The sequence below is a fragment of the Hemitrygon akajei genome, chromosome 2 (genome assembly GCF_048418815.1).
Source record: "Hemitrygon akajei chromosome 2, sHemAka1.3, whole genome shotgun sequence".
NCBI lineage: Eukaryota > Metazoa > Chordata > Chondrichthyes > Myliobatiformes > Dasyatidae > Hemitrygon > Hemitrygon akajei.
In genome coordinates, this window is record NC_133125.1 from 154,856,970 (window position 1) to 154,873,924 (window position 16,955).

Here is a 16,955-nt window from a genome sequence, read left to right on the forward strand (position 1 = left end):
GATGCACTACTATTCGCATCAATTTGCCATTCAGTTCAACCTTAACGAAAGAATTTCAAAGATAATTACGATGACCTATCTTCTTACACCCTTAACAACAATAGGTTCTTTAATTATCGTTTTCCCGCATTGGGCTGAGATCTGCGCCAAATGTTGGCGTGTAAATAGGTGACGGAGAACCGTTGCACGACTCGCAACATTTTCAATATTGTTTACAGCTACAGTGAAGCAAGGCTGATACCATCTTTTAAAAAAGTTAATTAATTGGTCGCCTTGAAGTCTCCCACAGCCCAAGTCTGATTTAACATGTCTATCTGGATCTAATATGCTGCCTTCCGGGTGTTACTCCCGTGATCTAACATCGCATTGCCAGATGCGTTCTTCAATTTTTCATTTTTTCATTGCAGCTAATGTGCTGACAATCGTGACTCTGACCCGAGGAAAGTGCGGTCTGTCCAGGTGTATCTCCCGCTACCTGCTTGCCATGGCTATCGCCGATCTCACGGTCCTGATTATGGACATCGTTTTCAATCAGATCAAGGATATGTATTTCCCAGTTTCATTCCTGGACTACACTCCAATCTGCATCTTCAAGTTCGTCCTGATCCTTGACGTCATTGACTGTTCCGTGTGGTTAACTGTCGCCTTCACTGTTGATCGATATATCGCAATTTGTTTGCAGAAGCTGGCTGCTAAGTATTGTACCGAGAAAACAGCGGCGATGGTTATAATTGTTGTGATTATGCTCTCCTTTATGCTGAATACTGGGTTTTATTTTATATTTCAACCCGCAGAAACAATTGATAACATACAAATGTTCTGTATTATAAAATCCACCTTCTATTCATCGCCGGTTTGGGTGACTTACTATTGGATTCGGAGGATAATAATGCCTTTTATTCCATTTGTACTGATTTCGCTGCTCAACGTGTTGACCATTCGACACATCGCTCGGGCTACGAGAGTCAGGAGACAACTCCTGGCGAGCGGAAAGAGCGCATGTCAGAGTGACCCAGAAGCGGAGAACCGACGGAAATCTATTGTTTTGTTGCTCACCATCTCGGGCAGTTTCATCGTGCTATGGATAGTAAATTTACTCTATAAGATTTTGCTCAATTTAACCGATGGGACATTGTTTCATGGAGACTACACCGACCCTTTAACCATCCTAGGTGAAACCGGATTCATGCTTCAGTCTTTGAGCTCGTGCACGAACACGGTGATTTACGCAGTGGCGCAGAATAAGTTCAGAGCTGAGATGGCAACAATCATTAAATCTCCCTTTGTTCTGACGAAGACACTAATCAAAAGTCTATTTAAATAAGATTTGAAATTTAGCTGTGTCTCTCTATAACTATTTCCAGGACGATAACGGATGGAGCTATATCACAAATCTGTCCCAGGTTAAGTCCAGGGAGCAAAGTTCCTGCTTCTGCGGTGTTCCCGACGTGTTTGTGGAACAGAGGAACAACACTGCTAGTAGAGGATGTTTTTACACCCCGCCCCCAGACAGAGTTTCCCTGGCAGCATTCCAAATACAATGTCTGTACTCCCCGGCTTATACGGACACTTTGACAACCCCCTACTCCATCCCATAATGACAATGATCTCTTTCTAAATCTTGACGCCATTTGGCACTTATTCTTCTCCCTTCGCAAAGCCAGGGTTCTATAATCCTCTTTCCAGCGGAGCATGATTTCCTCTTCTGCTTTTAATGACGGATTACATTGAAGTTGACATCTCAGTTCTGCCCACAGCAGGGACAGAGAACATCCTGACAAAGTACGCTTACAGCTCCCTCATCTCTGTCCTTTTATTCTGCAGTGTTAAAAGCAAACTGTATGAAATCTCAGTGAACCGGACGCCATGCTTCCGGAACCTTGAACGCTCAGCATCCATAACAACGGCAAGACTCTCTCACCTTCTGTTGCTTTTCCACCTGAGAGTCATAGAATGATAGAAACGTACTGCGCAGAAACAAACGGTTCTCCCAATCTAGCCCATGATGAACCAGTTCAACTGGCTACACACAACGACTTGCCCCGGGACCATAGCCCTCCATAGTCCTAACACCGATGCACCTATCCAGCCTTCGCTTAAACTTTGAAATCGAGCTCACATTCACCACTTGCACTGGTGGTTCATTCCATATCTCTCGCAACCCACTGAGTGAAGAAGTTTCGCCTCCTGATCCTCTTAAACTTTTTTACCTTTTAGTCTTAATCAATGAATTCTTCCCCCATTCTTCCTTACCTTACTGCAGGTTTTTTTTTGCCTTGCACTGCCTTTTCCGCTCTATCACACTCGTAGCAAGCAGTTGTTCACACTTTCCTATTATCCTAAAACTGTGTCCCACCGTCATTTTCGGATTCTGTCAAAGGGCCCGTCACCTCAAGTACTGACACCTTCTCTTTCCACTTTCAGGGAAACTGGCCCGACACAGTGGAGCAAACACGAGGAAATCTGCAGATGCTGGAAATTCAAACAACAACACACACACACAAAATGCTGGTGTCACACAGCAGGCCCACTTTTTAAGAAAGGATGGAGGGAGAAAACAGAGAACTATCGACCTGTCAGCCCGACATCGGTGGTGGGAAAGATGCTAGAATCCATTAATAAGGATTAAATAGTGGCATATCTAGATAGCAGTGATAGGATTGGGCCGAGCCAGCATGGATTTACCAAGGGTAAATCATGCCTGACTAATCTGTTGGAGTTTTTCGAGGATGTAACCAGGAAGTTAGACGGGGGGAGATCCAGTGGATGTAGTGTACCTTGATTTTCAGAAGGCATTTGATAAGGTCCCACATAGAAGATTGGTGGGTAAAATCAAAGCTCAGGGCATTTCGGGGGAAGGTATTGACATGGATAGAAAACTGGTTGGCAGATAGAAAGCAAAGGGTAGCGGTGAATGGGTGTTTCTCGGAATGGCAGGTGGTGACTAGTGGGGTGCCACAGGGCTCGGTATTGGGACCACAGCTGTTTACCATTTACGTTAACGATTTGGATGAAGGCATAGAAAATAACATCAGCAAATTTGCTGATAATACTAAGCTGGGTGGCAGTGTGACATGTGATGAGGATGTTAGGAGAATTCAGGGTAACTTGGATAGGCTGGGTGAGTGGGCAGATACTTGGCAGATGGCGTTTAATGTGAATAAGTGTGAGGTTATCCACTTTGGGAGTAAGAACGGGAAGGCAGATTATTATCTGAACGGTGTAGAGTTAGGTAAGGGAGAAATACAAAGAGATCTAGGAGTCCTTGTTCATCAGTCACTGAAGGTGAATGAGCAAGTGCAGCAGGCAGTGAAGAAGGCTAATGGAATGTTGGCCTTTATTACAAAGGGAATTGAGTACAAGAGCAAGGAAATCCTCTTGCATTTGTACTGAGCCCTGGTGAGACCACACCTGGAGTATTGTGTACAGTTTTGGACTCCAGGGTTAAGGAAGGACATCCTGGCTGTAGAGGAAGTGCAGCGTAGATTCACGAGGTTAATTCCTGGGATGTCTGGACTGTCTTACACAGAGAGGTTAGAGAGACTGGGCTTGTACACGCTGGAATTAAGGAGATTGAGAGGGGATCTGATTGAAACATATAAGATTATTAAGGGATTGGACAAGATAGAGGCAGGAAATATGTTCCAGATGCTGGGAGAGTCCAGTACCAGAGGGCATGGTTTGAGAATAAGGGGTAGGTCATTTAGGACAGAGTTAAGGAAAAACTTCTTCTCGGAAGGTAGTGGAGGCCAGTTCTTTGGATGCTTTCAAGAAGGAGCTAGATAGGTATCTTATGGATTGGGGAATCAAGGGATATGGGGACAAGGCAGGAACCGGGTATTGATAGGAATTGATCAGCCATGTTCTCAAAATGGCGATGCAGGCTCGAAGGGCCGAATGGTCTACTTCTGCACCTATTGTCTATTGTCGATTGGCATCATCTATAAGGAGAAGCACTGTCGACGTTTCGGGCCGAGGGTCTATAAGGCTTCTCCTGGCCTGCTGTGTTCCACTAGCATTTTGTGTGTGCTGACACAGTGGAAATAACTTGCACCATTTTCCGTTATATTTGCTATTCAACATTCGTGGCAGCTCGAGTAGTTCGCTATTCTGCATTAAACAAGTTCATTGATGTTATTGTGCATATTTCCAAGCTTCCTATCTCAATAAACAACTACAAATAGTCTCCCTCCTAAATCTTCTAGTTCCTTGGCGTCACGTTGTGGAATGTTGTTGACGAAAAGTAAAAGTTTTCTCTTTGTGCACTTGACACGTTGAAATGCACCGATGAACAATATGGTCAGAATGCTGTGTGCAAAATAGTGGGAGTCCGTGATATAGGCTTGGAAACCCAGAAAAGGGTGCGGAAGTTCAAGAAGGGAAGTTGGTTCATGTGCCCTTACTCCCTCCTAACTGAGGCCCTCCATTCTTGCAGTTGCTCCAGTACGTCCCCTCCCTATACTCTCCTGAACCATGCCCTACCCCTGATTTGGAATATAGTCTTCCCGAGAATAATTCCTGAGCATATAGAAGAGAAATACAATTTTCAGACAAAATTAAGTCAAATTTTCCGGCCAGAGAAGGTGCCCCACTATGCCTGCGTAAGTTTGGATTAAAGGAAATTACAGGAGGCCACCTTGTTTAATATTTCTTTGCAAGGAACCGTGCTCTGTGAAACGGTTTCATTATCAACCTATTTTAGCGCAGTGCTAACTTGTGTAAGCTTTCACTCTTGGTTGGATAAATATAACACTACGATGCGTGAAAGCCTGTTTGTATCATAACTAAACCGCAACAATTCATAGCAAAGAGAAGGTGGGCGAATATAACAACTATGGTGAAGCGCATTCTGAATTTTTCAAATATATATTTTGATCGCTAGTATTTAATAAAAGCCGATCACCCACGAAATTTGGTGTCATTCTAAAATTTCTAATTACCGAGAGAGGCACAGAACTGCAAGAATGATGAATAATCCGTAAAGTGTTCGTTGTTGGCTAGTGTAAATATAAAAGGCACCTGTGACTGTACGGAAAGTGTGCTGTAATGTTGAAGCCACATGGACAAAACTAAATAATCGGCAACAAAATGAGTCAAAATTAATTTTATTCCAAAATTCCAAATCCTACCTCCCCCCACCCCCCCCTCCCCCGTTGAATTCGTTCCCTGCACATATACACACACTGACCACTTTATTGGGCACAGGAGTAGAAACCGATGCGATCTTCTGCTGTTGTAACACTCCACTTGATGTTTCGACGTATTGTGCTTTCAGAGATGATCTTAACACATCACTGTTGTAAGAAGAGGTTTTATGAGTTATTTGAAACTTGTGTCATCTTGAACCAGTCTCGCCATTCAATTCTGACCTCGCTCATTAACAAAGCATTTCGTCCACAGAACCGCCACTCACTATGTTATGTTTGTTGCTTGTTTTCTCCCACCACGCTCTTTTAATTCTACACATAATTGCCCGTGAAATATCTCAAGATAGCAGGATTTTCTGAGGTCGTTAAACCACCCCTCCGGTACCAAGTAACATTCTACGATCATAATCACTCAGATCCCATTACTTCCCTGTTCTGATGTTTATCTTAAACACTCAACCGCTTGACCACGTCTGTGTGCTCTTATGCATGAGTTCCTGCCACATGATTATCAGATTAAATGTTTGCATTCACAAGCCGGTGTAGCTAATGAGGTGGCCTGAGGGTAAGTGACGCTGACATTAATATACGGCTGTAGTCCATTTATCAATTAATGTGTGATATATTGCCTTATCCACCAACGCTCATGGAAACATTAGTCTGGATTGAGCTATCAAGATTCTTAGCTGGGATGGTACATGCTTTCCGTGACGCGAATATTAAGTTCTTTGGCTGTGGTTCCTTGAGTTAAAAGTACGAGATGCGATTTGTTTTTTTGTGGAAGCACACGATTAAACGAATTTGATGCACAGATTATGCTCCCTCTGACTGGGAACTATTGAACTGGGGTGTCATAGTCTTATGACTGGAGGCGAATGTTTGGGCAGACTTAGAATTCAGACTGAGAGCAGTCCAGCACAGGAATAGGGGCTGCGGTCCTCGATGTCTGTCCGACCATCATTTCACTTTAAACTGCACATCTGCTTGAAGGTGATTGATATGGTCCGATTCCCCGCCTTTTTATGTGTCTGTTTCCGTGCTGTAATTGTTATATGGTTATATATGGTTTTATGTGCCTGCCTACATGCATCACCAGCGTTCCAACCATATCATCTACCGTCACTCTTCGAGCAAGGCAGTTCCGGCAACCACAAGGTTTAGGAAATAAACGTTGGCTCGCATATCTCCTTTTAATATCCTCCTCTCACGTTTCAAAGCTATGCAGTATTGAGTACGGTATGTGGCGAGTAAGGGCCTCTGACCGTCAATCTGTCCCTCACATGATTTAAAATACGTCTATCAGATCATCCCAGAGCCTCTGACGCCCTAGAATATGGTCAAAGTCCCTCCTTACAGCTGATACACTCTGATACCGGCAGCATCTTGGTGAACCGCTTTTGCACCTTCTACAGCGTGTTCACATTCTTCTGCAAAGTCGTTGAAAGCTATTGAACACACTGAAAGGCCAAAATAATCTGAATGTGGACAAAATGTTTCCTATAGTGGGTGAGTGTCGGAGCAGAGGACACTGCCTCAGAATAGAGGGACGTCTATTTAGACAGAGATGACAAGAAATTTCTTTAGGCAGAGGAGAGTGAATCTGTGGAATTCAGTGCCACGGATAGCTGTGGAGCCCATGCCATTAAGTATATTTAAAGCGGAGTTTGATAGTTTATTGGTTAGTCAGGTTACGGGGAGAAGGTGGAAGAATGGGGTTGAGAAGGATAATAATTCAGCCAGTATAGAATGATGGAGCAGGCTCGATGGGGTGAGTGGTCTAATTCTTCTCCTAAATCTTATAGACATATGGCCTATTTCCCCCTCTAAAGTGGCGACTAGAATTGTATTCCGAAGGTGGGCGAACCAACATTTTTTTCCAAAGCTATGACTGAGAAGAATACAACTGATTATCTCTTCAAACAAAGGCAGCCGAGTCAATGAACTTCTCTATCCAAGAAAGCAATGGGAACTCAGATTCTGGGTTCATTCAAGGCAGAAATTGACATTTATATATTACGAGTAACAAGGATAACCTTATAGCTGCAGGGAGTTAATACGCAATGCATTAATATTCTTTGCCAAATAGCAGAGAAAGCAGAGGCGGCCAAATGGCAATTTCCTAACTCAGTTTCCAATGCTTTATATAGAAGAACCTGTTCGTTGCTCAGTGGAACGCGTGTCTAAAATTCTGGCAGCCATTAAAATAAGAAACAAGGGTAGGCATCTAGAGACTGCCACCACAATGAAGAGCGAACGTGCCGGGGATACCTTCCACTGCAACATCGTCCGTACTCTGGTTCAGGGGAGGTTCCACCGAACTGCTCTCATTGTTGCAATAGGGAGCATAAAGCAGATTTTGACCTTGAAAACTAAATTGACAGTCCAGTGCTAAATTGATGCTGTGCTTCAGCTGGGACAGGCATTGGAGCGTTGGCTAAATATACCAATGTGAGACCAGAGCTAAAGAACGAAAAATCATGGTACCACCAGCTTTGGAAAAAGGAACAATGGATAACTTAATTTAAGGACGTCGTATACTAGTTTCTGTTCGGCGAGGAGGGCTGGTTGTTTGTTTAACGTTCCACATTCTTCATCTGGATATTGGGATAAGTTTTGTCTTCATTGCATCTCGATAGTAATGAGTCCCTGTGTCACTGAGCACCAAAATAGGCCCTTCGTCCCAATTTCTCCACGTTAACTCGTGTCTCAACCTAAGCAACACAATTTGCTCAGTTATCAATTAACCTCTGCAAATGTCTTAAACATTGCTACTTAGATGCCTCAAATATTTCCTTTAGCAGCTTCTCTTATAGATGCACTACCCTCTGTACGAGTAAACCTCGATATTAAAGCAAAAACAAACAGCACTGGAAATACTCAGTTCACCAGGCAACACTTGCAGTATGAGGAAACTTGGGGCAAACTCGGGTATTATGATCACAAGAGCCAACCTGCTGCCCTGCACCCACTTCCGTCAGCTGCCCTATTTATCTAAATAATAGGAGATCCAGTATCACTATCCTCTAAACGTTTATTAAGGAAGTTTTCCTGAACACATTTCACAAACTCTGTCCCATTCTGCCTTTTTACAGTATGGCTGTCCCAGTGTATATGAGGATTCTGCACTAATTTCAGCTGAATATCGGATGTTCGATAATATAATCCCATTAATTTGGTTTTCCCTTTCTTATTCCTCAGTTCCACCGATATCGCTTCAGCAGACGAGCTCTTGGGTCAGTCCTGTCTCAAAACTTCCGTGCTATTTTCCAAGACTAATAATGTCACCTCTCCCCCTTTAATCCTCCCGCCGAGTCATGTCTAAAACAACAGAACCCCGGAACATTGGGCTGGCAATGCTGCATCTCCCTCAACCGTCCCACTAATGGATAATATGCCATAATTCCACTTATTGGTTTATACTCTAAGCTCTTCCGCCATTCCCGGAATACCCCTTGCAATGAAATAGACACAACGCAGAGCATGACCCCAGCTGTGCTCAACATTTCCTTTCCTGATTTTGTATGTAAGCTCAAAAGCATCTTTCCACATAAACCCACCACTATTTGCTCTGTCCCTCTGCTTTTCATCTCCTGCAACTGTAGTTTAACGAGCAGGGAACCAATATCACATCCCACTCCCCCTGATGGTGCAGTGCGAGTATACCTTTCCACCAGTCTTTTCGTCCACATCCAGTTCTGATGCAAATCATCCCGTCAGTGCAGTCGCTTATTCGTTGCCAGCGAGCACAATGATACAAAAAGCTGAAGCCTTCCCTCCTGCAACATCTCCTTGATCACCTGTCTATTGTCCTAGTTTTTTGCTTCGAGCCTCACCAGCACGAATCCGGTTATAGAGAATGCATATATATGAAACGAACTACCAGAAAGTCGAATTAAGAATATGTTTCGGCATGCACGTGTATGGGAGATGGTTAGAACGATACGGGCTAAATACGGACAAATAGATCTGCAGTACACCATAAGCAATTTAACAATGGAGCTTTATAATTCTTAATTTGATTATAGGGTTAGTGACGAAAGCAGAAAGAAAAGTGGCCCATTTTATTGAAACAGTCTAATGTGTATGTTGGTGTTCACGATTTTCCCGGCCATTCGTTCTCCATCGATTTCCCCCGGACGTCGTCGACTCCCGACCTCATCCCAAGTCCACTCCGTCCTGCAATCTACGACCTCTCCGGTCTGGCATCTGCTTTCTTCATTTTCTACTGAACAAAAGCCTGCAGAAACGTCGCTCTCGGGCACACAAGAAAGAAAAAACGCTCCTCTCATTGGACGCCGCATATTAAGACCCCGTTATCTCTAGTCATAGCCAAGGCACTGCTGCTACAGGGAAACCATTACATTAGCAGTGAAACCTTTCCCAGGGAGCGATACACATTTCCTTAATCTGTTTACGTATCTGTTCCTCAATGTCCTTTCGCTATTGGGGGTGGGTGTCTGTAGTACCATCCCATTGGTTTGATTGTACCGTTCCTATTCTTGAGTTTTTTCAAATGGACTCATAGCTGAACTCTCCGTTACATTCTCCCTGGGTGTAACTATGACATTGCTCATGATTACCACTTCCCCTTTTGCCTCCTTCTTCAACTTGCCTCAAACTTACAACCCCTGGTACAATTATCACCCATTCCTGATCCTATCTCAACCAAGTATCAGTAATGACAACAACGTCGTAGTTCTATGAACCATGCTCTAAGTTCATCACTTTTACCCATAATACTCCTAGTATTAAAATACTTGCACTTTAAATTATCCGCATCATCGTACCTGTTGTTTCGACTTTGATTTTGCAAAACTTTCCTGACATCTAACTTCCTGTCCGATTCTTCCCTTACTGACAAGGTGCTCCGGTTCTCAGCCCCCTGGAAAACTAGTTTAAGCCCTCCCTAGTACCCGGCCAGGATATTTATAGACACGGGTATTTCGGGCAGCCATGTAGGTCCTCATGTTCTGGAGGTTTTCAGGGCATCCTTCATCGTGACAGTAGCTTCCTCTCGATTTTGCCTACTCTCATCCAGGCAAGTCCCGGGTGGAGACTCAAGAATGCCAACTTACTCAGATTCTTCATTGCTGTTTCCATGATAATTTTGTTTGACTAGTCAGAGATGTTAGCCCTGAGCTGAACCCCAGAACCTGGAGGACAGCAGGACTACTGATTGTCTGGCCTCTATCCTTTGACCCGTTACGAATGGGTGAGCCTACCAAATGCCTAACCATAAGGCACTGACTCTTCGGGTCAATGAGGCACGCAAGTCTCCAAACCACGTCCTGGTTTTGGTCCTATTGGAGGGCACTAACCCGTGGCACCGGGAGTAATCCAGAGATTACTGCCTTGAAGGGCATTCTTTTCATCCTCTGTCGAAATAAGCTACGTTAAAGATTGTAACAACCAAGCTGCGAGCTGTTGATCTGCCGATATGTTGTGGCAGTAGTGATGCCTCTCTCTCCCTAGCTAGTGTGACAGAATGAGAGCCTATGCTATGTCCGAGTATTGGGATGGACTGTATTTTTTTTAATCGAATCTGTATCAATGTTTCTTTGGGGGTTTTGCTATCGTTTGCTGCTGATGTCATTGGCGCCAATATGCACCACGATCTCTGAACGTTCAGGCTCCCCCTTGAGAATATCTTGCAGCCTTATGAAAGGAAATCGGCTTGGGTATAAATCTGTTTCAAAGTAGATTCTTCAGAAGGCTACAGAGTTGGAGGGAGTCACTTAAAAGGACACCAAAGTACCCTCAGAATACAGTTTTCTTACCCCAGCCCTCAACTGGGAATTCCGTGCAGTTCGTAGGGACGGCAGGAGAGCACAGTGTGAAAGTGGGCGATGAGTCAGGAAATATTTATTGAGCCAGAAATGACAGGTAACATTGGCCACACATTAGCGCATCGGAACAAGAACAATACGTCCTTCAGTCTGATATATGTAATGGAAATGATTGGGGAAATCTTCGCTGTAAACTTGCATTGATATAGTTGATTGAGCCAATAAGCCAACAACAGTGCAACATTAACGGTAAGTAAGAAGAGAACTTATAGTTTAAGGGTAATTGGAGATTCTCTCTGATCAGAAGCTCAACCCTCCTGGCAGAAAAGTTTCATTGGTCTGTTACGTACCCCGTAACTGGGTGACTGACCAGCAGAGAAAGAAGAATCCGTTGGAGTCTGGTGGTACCAAACTAAAGGTTTTTATTAGTAAACTACACAATACAATATCAAAAATGCAAATACACATATAAAACAAGTTAGCAGTAATAAACCTAAAAGTGTAGGAATAATAATAAGCAATAATAAACAAGCTCTATCGATGTCTAGGGGTAAATGAATTGTCATAGGAAAGTATAGAGTTCAGTTCATAAATGCTGAGGTGGTTATGGTTGTTGTATTGAAATCGTTGGAGAGAGAGAGAGAGAGAGAGTGAGCGAGATGTAACAGCAACAGCTGCGGCAGGCAAACCTTTTGTGGCTTTCTTAATCCGTCGTGTCGTTGTGGTCATTCAGTTATGACCCCTCTCGTCTTCAGCTAGACCGTTCTTCTGTGGTGGACTCGTCACTCTGGCATGAGTGGACACACACACAAGTCCCCACCGGCCTTGCTGTAACACTGTGAGCTTTACTGACCGATCTCCTGGTTCAGGCTCCGAAGCCCCCACCTTTCTGTGGGTTCCCAACACTCAGTCAGTGTCCACTGGTGTGTTTGAAGGGTGTCTCTCCAGACCTGTCTTTTATCCCCACTCATGGGATCTCAGCTATCCATCAACTCTGAATGACCGTGTCCATCAAATCAGGCCACTCCTGCTATCTCCTGAGGAATGTTAACGAGCAAAGTAAAGTCCTTGTACTGGAAGGTAAATAATCCGGGAAGAGTCAAAATACAGTAAATCAACAGTCTCTCTCCCCCTCTTATGTGTAGTAGATGTTCTTGCCTGTGTTTCATCTCTCTCTCCCTCATGAGCAGCAGAGCAACAGCAATAGTTCGTAGTTCTCAAGAGGGGGGTTGGGAATGGTTAACTCTGCACCCCATTGACCATCAGGTCTGTTCATCACTCATAACACCCCCATCCTTCTGAGAATTTTCACCAGAGTGAAAATGAACTAATAAAGCATATTACTGAATTACAGAGTTTAACAAAATACAGAAGTGGTCATAAATACAAGAATAATACAGATACACTTTCAAATTAACATCTAGATAAACAATCAGCAATTACATTCTCACTCCCCTTTACATGTTGTATTTTAATATCGAATTCCTATAACAACAGACTCCAGCTTAATAACTTCCTATTTTTATTTTTCATGTTAGCCAAAAATACCAAGGGGGTTGTGTTCTTAGCTTAGGTGTATATTACAAAGTGTGAACCAATACATGTGTGATTCTATTGTGGTACATTACAGAAGTTTGTGCAAATACTAATCTCTATTTTATTTTTAAACTTAACATTCAATCTTCCATGATGTTGTCTTTCTTATTCACATACTTGGTTCAAAAAAAAATCAAATTCCCGCAAAACCAGATCCTGTTATTCAAAGTGGCATTTGGTCAACCCTTGCCTCTTTTCCACTTAACTCTCACGTGGTTAGCTTGCTTACCAGCTTGGAACAGGCCTTCACAGACTCCTTTCACAGGAGCTATCTTATCACCAATGTTTTCCAAACTAAGCCCATTTGCTGAATTTCCAGACCACTTATTAATTTTAAGCAGGTCATTAATTTTATCTTCAGGATCTTTAATTCTGTTAGTTTCTAGTTCCACATCTGCAGGTGATCCCTCTTGATCAAAACAACACTTTAAATTCTGCCTCTCCAAATCACGTCCTTGAACAACATCACCAAGTTGTTTATGCTGAAATTCCAAAACAAATTGTAATTGACTCACAGGCACCTTGTTAACAAGCCATTGTTTAGTTAACGGTCCCTTCACTTTTGTCAACAGTTCTGAAACCAAACCCGACTTGACATTTTCTTTATTCAAAAGTTTAGTAACACTTTTCCCCTCAATATCTTCAATAACATACATCTTATCAGCTTTCATCTCCTCACTAAGTTTTAACACAAGTGGCTGAGAATTCTCACTTTCTCCCGGTGCCAAGGTTAACCCTTTCTTCACTGAACCAAGTCTATCTGACCCAAAAGGATTGCATTCCTTTTAAACTAAATCAGATACCTCAGACTTTTCCTGAGCTTCAACACTAGGTTCAGTATCCTGTGACTCCACATCTCTCACATCCTGAACACAAGCAAATGGCACATCTGCCTCTCCTAGGCTTTCAATACCAGTCCCCTTTTCAAATTCCATTTCCCCTGACCCTCTCAGTTACACTCTGGGCAACTCCTCTTCGGAGTAAACTCAACCTTGCGGGTTAAAACAACCTCGTCTGCTAACCCAGGAGACTCTCTCAAGGCAGTGGCATCCTTTTCATCTAGGACTGCTTTTCATCGGGAACACACTTAACTTCTTCAACTGAAAACAGCTCTGTCATGCCAGACAGATCGTCCGTGTCCAACTCTGGACCTTCTAACTACCTCATCTATTTCTCATCTTTACTCTGTGCCTCCATAACCTCCTTCCTAACTCCCAAGTGTCCACCTAGGGATATCTTATGAACCAGGTTCAAAATTCCGTTCCTTGGCAACACTAAATCTGCTTCGTCTCCCTTACTTTCCTTAGCTCCATTATTCTTTTCCTCCTCATCCGGCAACCCCTCTTTATACAAGGTCGGCAAAAATGTCTCCGCTAAATCAACACTGGACTCATTTGAACTGTCTCCTTTCTGAGCCGCCTTTCTAGACATGCTGCGAGTTATTGCGCATGCGGGATAAATCTTGGAATCTGTGGGCGGGTCCTCAGCATTTACAGGCTTACTTGTTAATTTCACTGCTGAACACGTCACCACCTGCCAGATCATTACGAAGTAGGACGTCCACGCCGTCCATCGGTAGTTTCGACCGCACCCCTATTTCGACTGGTCCAGATACCAGGTCACATTTCAGAAACATCCTGTGCAAAGGTACGGCCTCGGTCCCTTTTCCGATAACTCTTAACACAACCTCCCCAGTCTCAGTCTCAGGACCGAATTCTAACACCTCACTTAGAATCAATGACTGATCAGCCCCAGTATCTCTCCAGATCCGCACTGGAACTGGGGTTTCTCCTTCCTTCACAGACACTGTCCCTTCCGACATAAATTTCTCACGCCCCTCTTGTGCTCTATCTACCTTTGCCTTCCTCATCGATCTGTTGACCGACTCAATGCAACCAGTCGGGATTGCTGTTTTCCTTTTTCCTGTCTCCTTCTTCGAGCAAAACACTTAGATGCTATATGACCAGCTTTCCCACAATTATAACACGTAAAGTTGGGAACCTTCCTGCCGGCCTGTTTTTCCTCCTCCTTACCTTTTCCACTAGCTCCCGGCTTATTCTCCACCTTAGCCGGTGGGCTTTCTCTGCCGTCCCTACTGGCTCTTTGGTAGCTCTTATTTGAGGAAAACTTTGTTTTATGGGTTAAGGCATCCTCGTCTGCTAATTTGGCAGTTGCAGAAAGAGTCTCTGTCTCCTTCTCATCCAAGTACGTCTTCATACTGTCAGGGATACAAACTTTGAACTGCTCCATCAGTATTAACTGTAACAGTTTATCATAATCTCCAACGACCCCTTTTGAGGCGCACCAACGCTCACAATACATTTGCATCTCCCGGGCAAACTCTAAATATGTGTGGTTCCACGGCTTTCTCAAGCTCCGGAACTTCTGCCGGTATGCCTCTGGCACCAACTCGTAACTCCTCAATACAGCCCTTTCTACTTCCTCGTAATCCTTAGACTTATCCATAGACAATGCCGAATACGCTTGTTCAGCCTTCCCCCTAAGTGCGCTCTGTAACAGAACAGCCCATTTCCCCTTAGGCCAGTTCTGATTCACAGCCACTTTCTCAAAATGAAGGAAGAACTTATCGACATTCATCTCCTCGAATGGAGGTACCAACTGGATCTCCTGACCAATCTTGAACCCCTCATTTGGGTTTGCAACCCGGTCTCTTCCCTGCGATGCCTTCAACCTCTCCATTTCCAGCGCAAACTGCTTCTCTTTCTCTCTGTCCTCCCTCTGCCTATCAGCTTCTTCTCTCTGCCTTGCAGCTTCTTCTTTCTTTATCTGGAGTATCTGGAGCTCATGCTCCCTTTCCTCCTTCTCCGCAACCAACCTTAATCTTTCTATCTGCATCTGAAGCTCACCCTCGACTGGTTTTTTCTCAGGGAACAGGTCCAATACATCCAACGTGAACACACCCTCGGATACGTAATGCACAGCTATTGCTCTCTGTTTATCCAACTTGCTCATCGACGATTTCACACCGGACAGATTTAATCGTTTTGCAATGCTCACCAATTCCGCCTTCCTGGCATCCTCTAATGCCCCCGAAGTCGGATCTTTTAAAAATTTGTCAATTTCCATCTCTGCTGGTTTCCCGTCTGGTTATCCACACAACCAGATCAGATAATGGACTTTTATCCCGATTCACTGGCCCCCCAAATTGGTAATAAAATCCCGGACGAGCCCCCAATTTGTTGAAAAGTTTCATTGGTCTGTTACGTACCCCGTAACTGGGTGTCTGACCATCAGAGAAAGAAGAATCCGTTGGAGTCTGGTACTACCAAACTAAAGGTGCTTATTAGTAAACTATACAATACAATATCAAAAATGCAAATACACACATAAAACAAGTTAGCAGTAATAGACCTAAAAGTGCAGGAATAATAATAAGCAATAATAAACAAGCTCTATCGATGTCTAGGGGTAAATGAATTGTCATAGGGAAGTATAGAGTTCAGTTCATAAATGCTGAGGTGGATATGGATGTTGTATTGAAATCGTTGGAGAGAGAGAGAGAGAGCGAGCGAGATGTAACAGCAACAGCTACAGCAGGCAAACCTTTTGTGGCTTTCTTAATCCGTCGTGTCGTTGTGGTCATTCATTTATGACCCCTCTGGTCTTCAGCTAGACCGTTCTTCTGTGGTGGACTCGTCACTCTGGCATGAGTGGACACACACACAAGTCCCCACCGGCCCTGCTGTAACACTGTGAGCTTTACTGACCGATCTCCTGGTTCAGTCTCCGAAGCCCCCACCTTTCTGTGGGTTCCCAACACTCAGTCAGTGTCCACTGGTGTGTTTGAAGGGTGTCTCTCCAGACCTGTCTTTTATCCCCACTCATGGGATCTCAGCTATCCATCAACTCTGAATGACCGTGTCCATCAAATCAGGCCACTCCTGCTATCTCCTGAGGAATGTTAACGAGCAAAGTAAAGTCCTTGTACTGGAAGGTAGATAATCCAGGAAGCGTCAAAATACAGTAAACCAACAGTCTTTCTCCCCCTCTTATCTGTAGCAGATGTTCTTACCTGTGTTTCATCTCTCTCTCTCTCTCTCTCTCTCTCTCTCTCTCTCTCTCTCTCTCTCTCTCTATCTCTCTCTCTCTCTCTCTCTCTCTCACTCTCTCTTATGAGCAGCATAACAACAGCAATAGTTCGTAGTTCTCAGGAGGGGGGTTGGAAATGGTTAACTCTGCACCCATCAGGTCTGTTCATCACTCATAGCAGGAGGATCAACTCTTGCCTCACTTGTTTTTTTTTTAATTCAGTAACTAATGTTGGAAAATTATGTAACTTAATCATCTCACCAATATTTCACTCAGGTATGGACTGGATTTAATCTATCTGTTAGTGGATTTCAGCCTCAAACTGAAACATAATCAAGTCACTCAGACTGATGGAAGGAACTATCTTGGACCACAT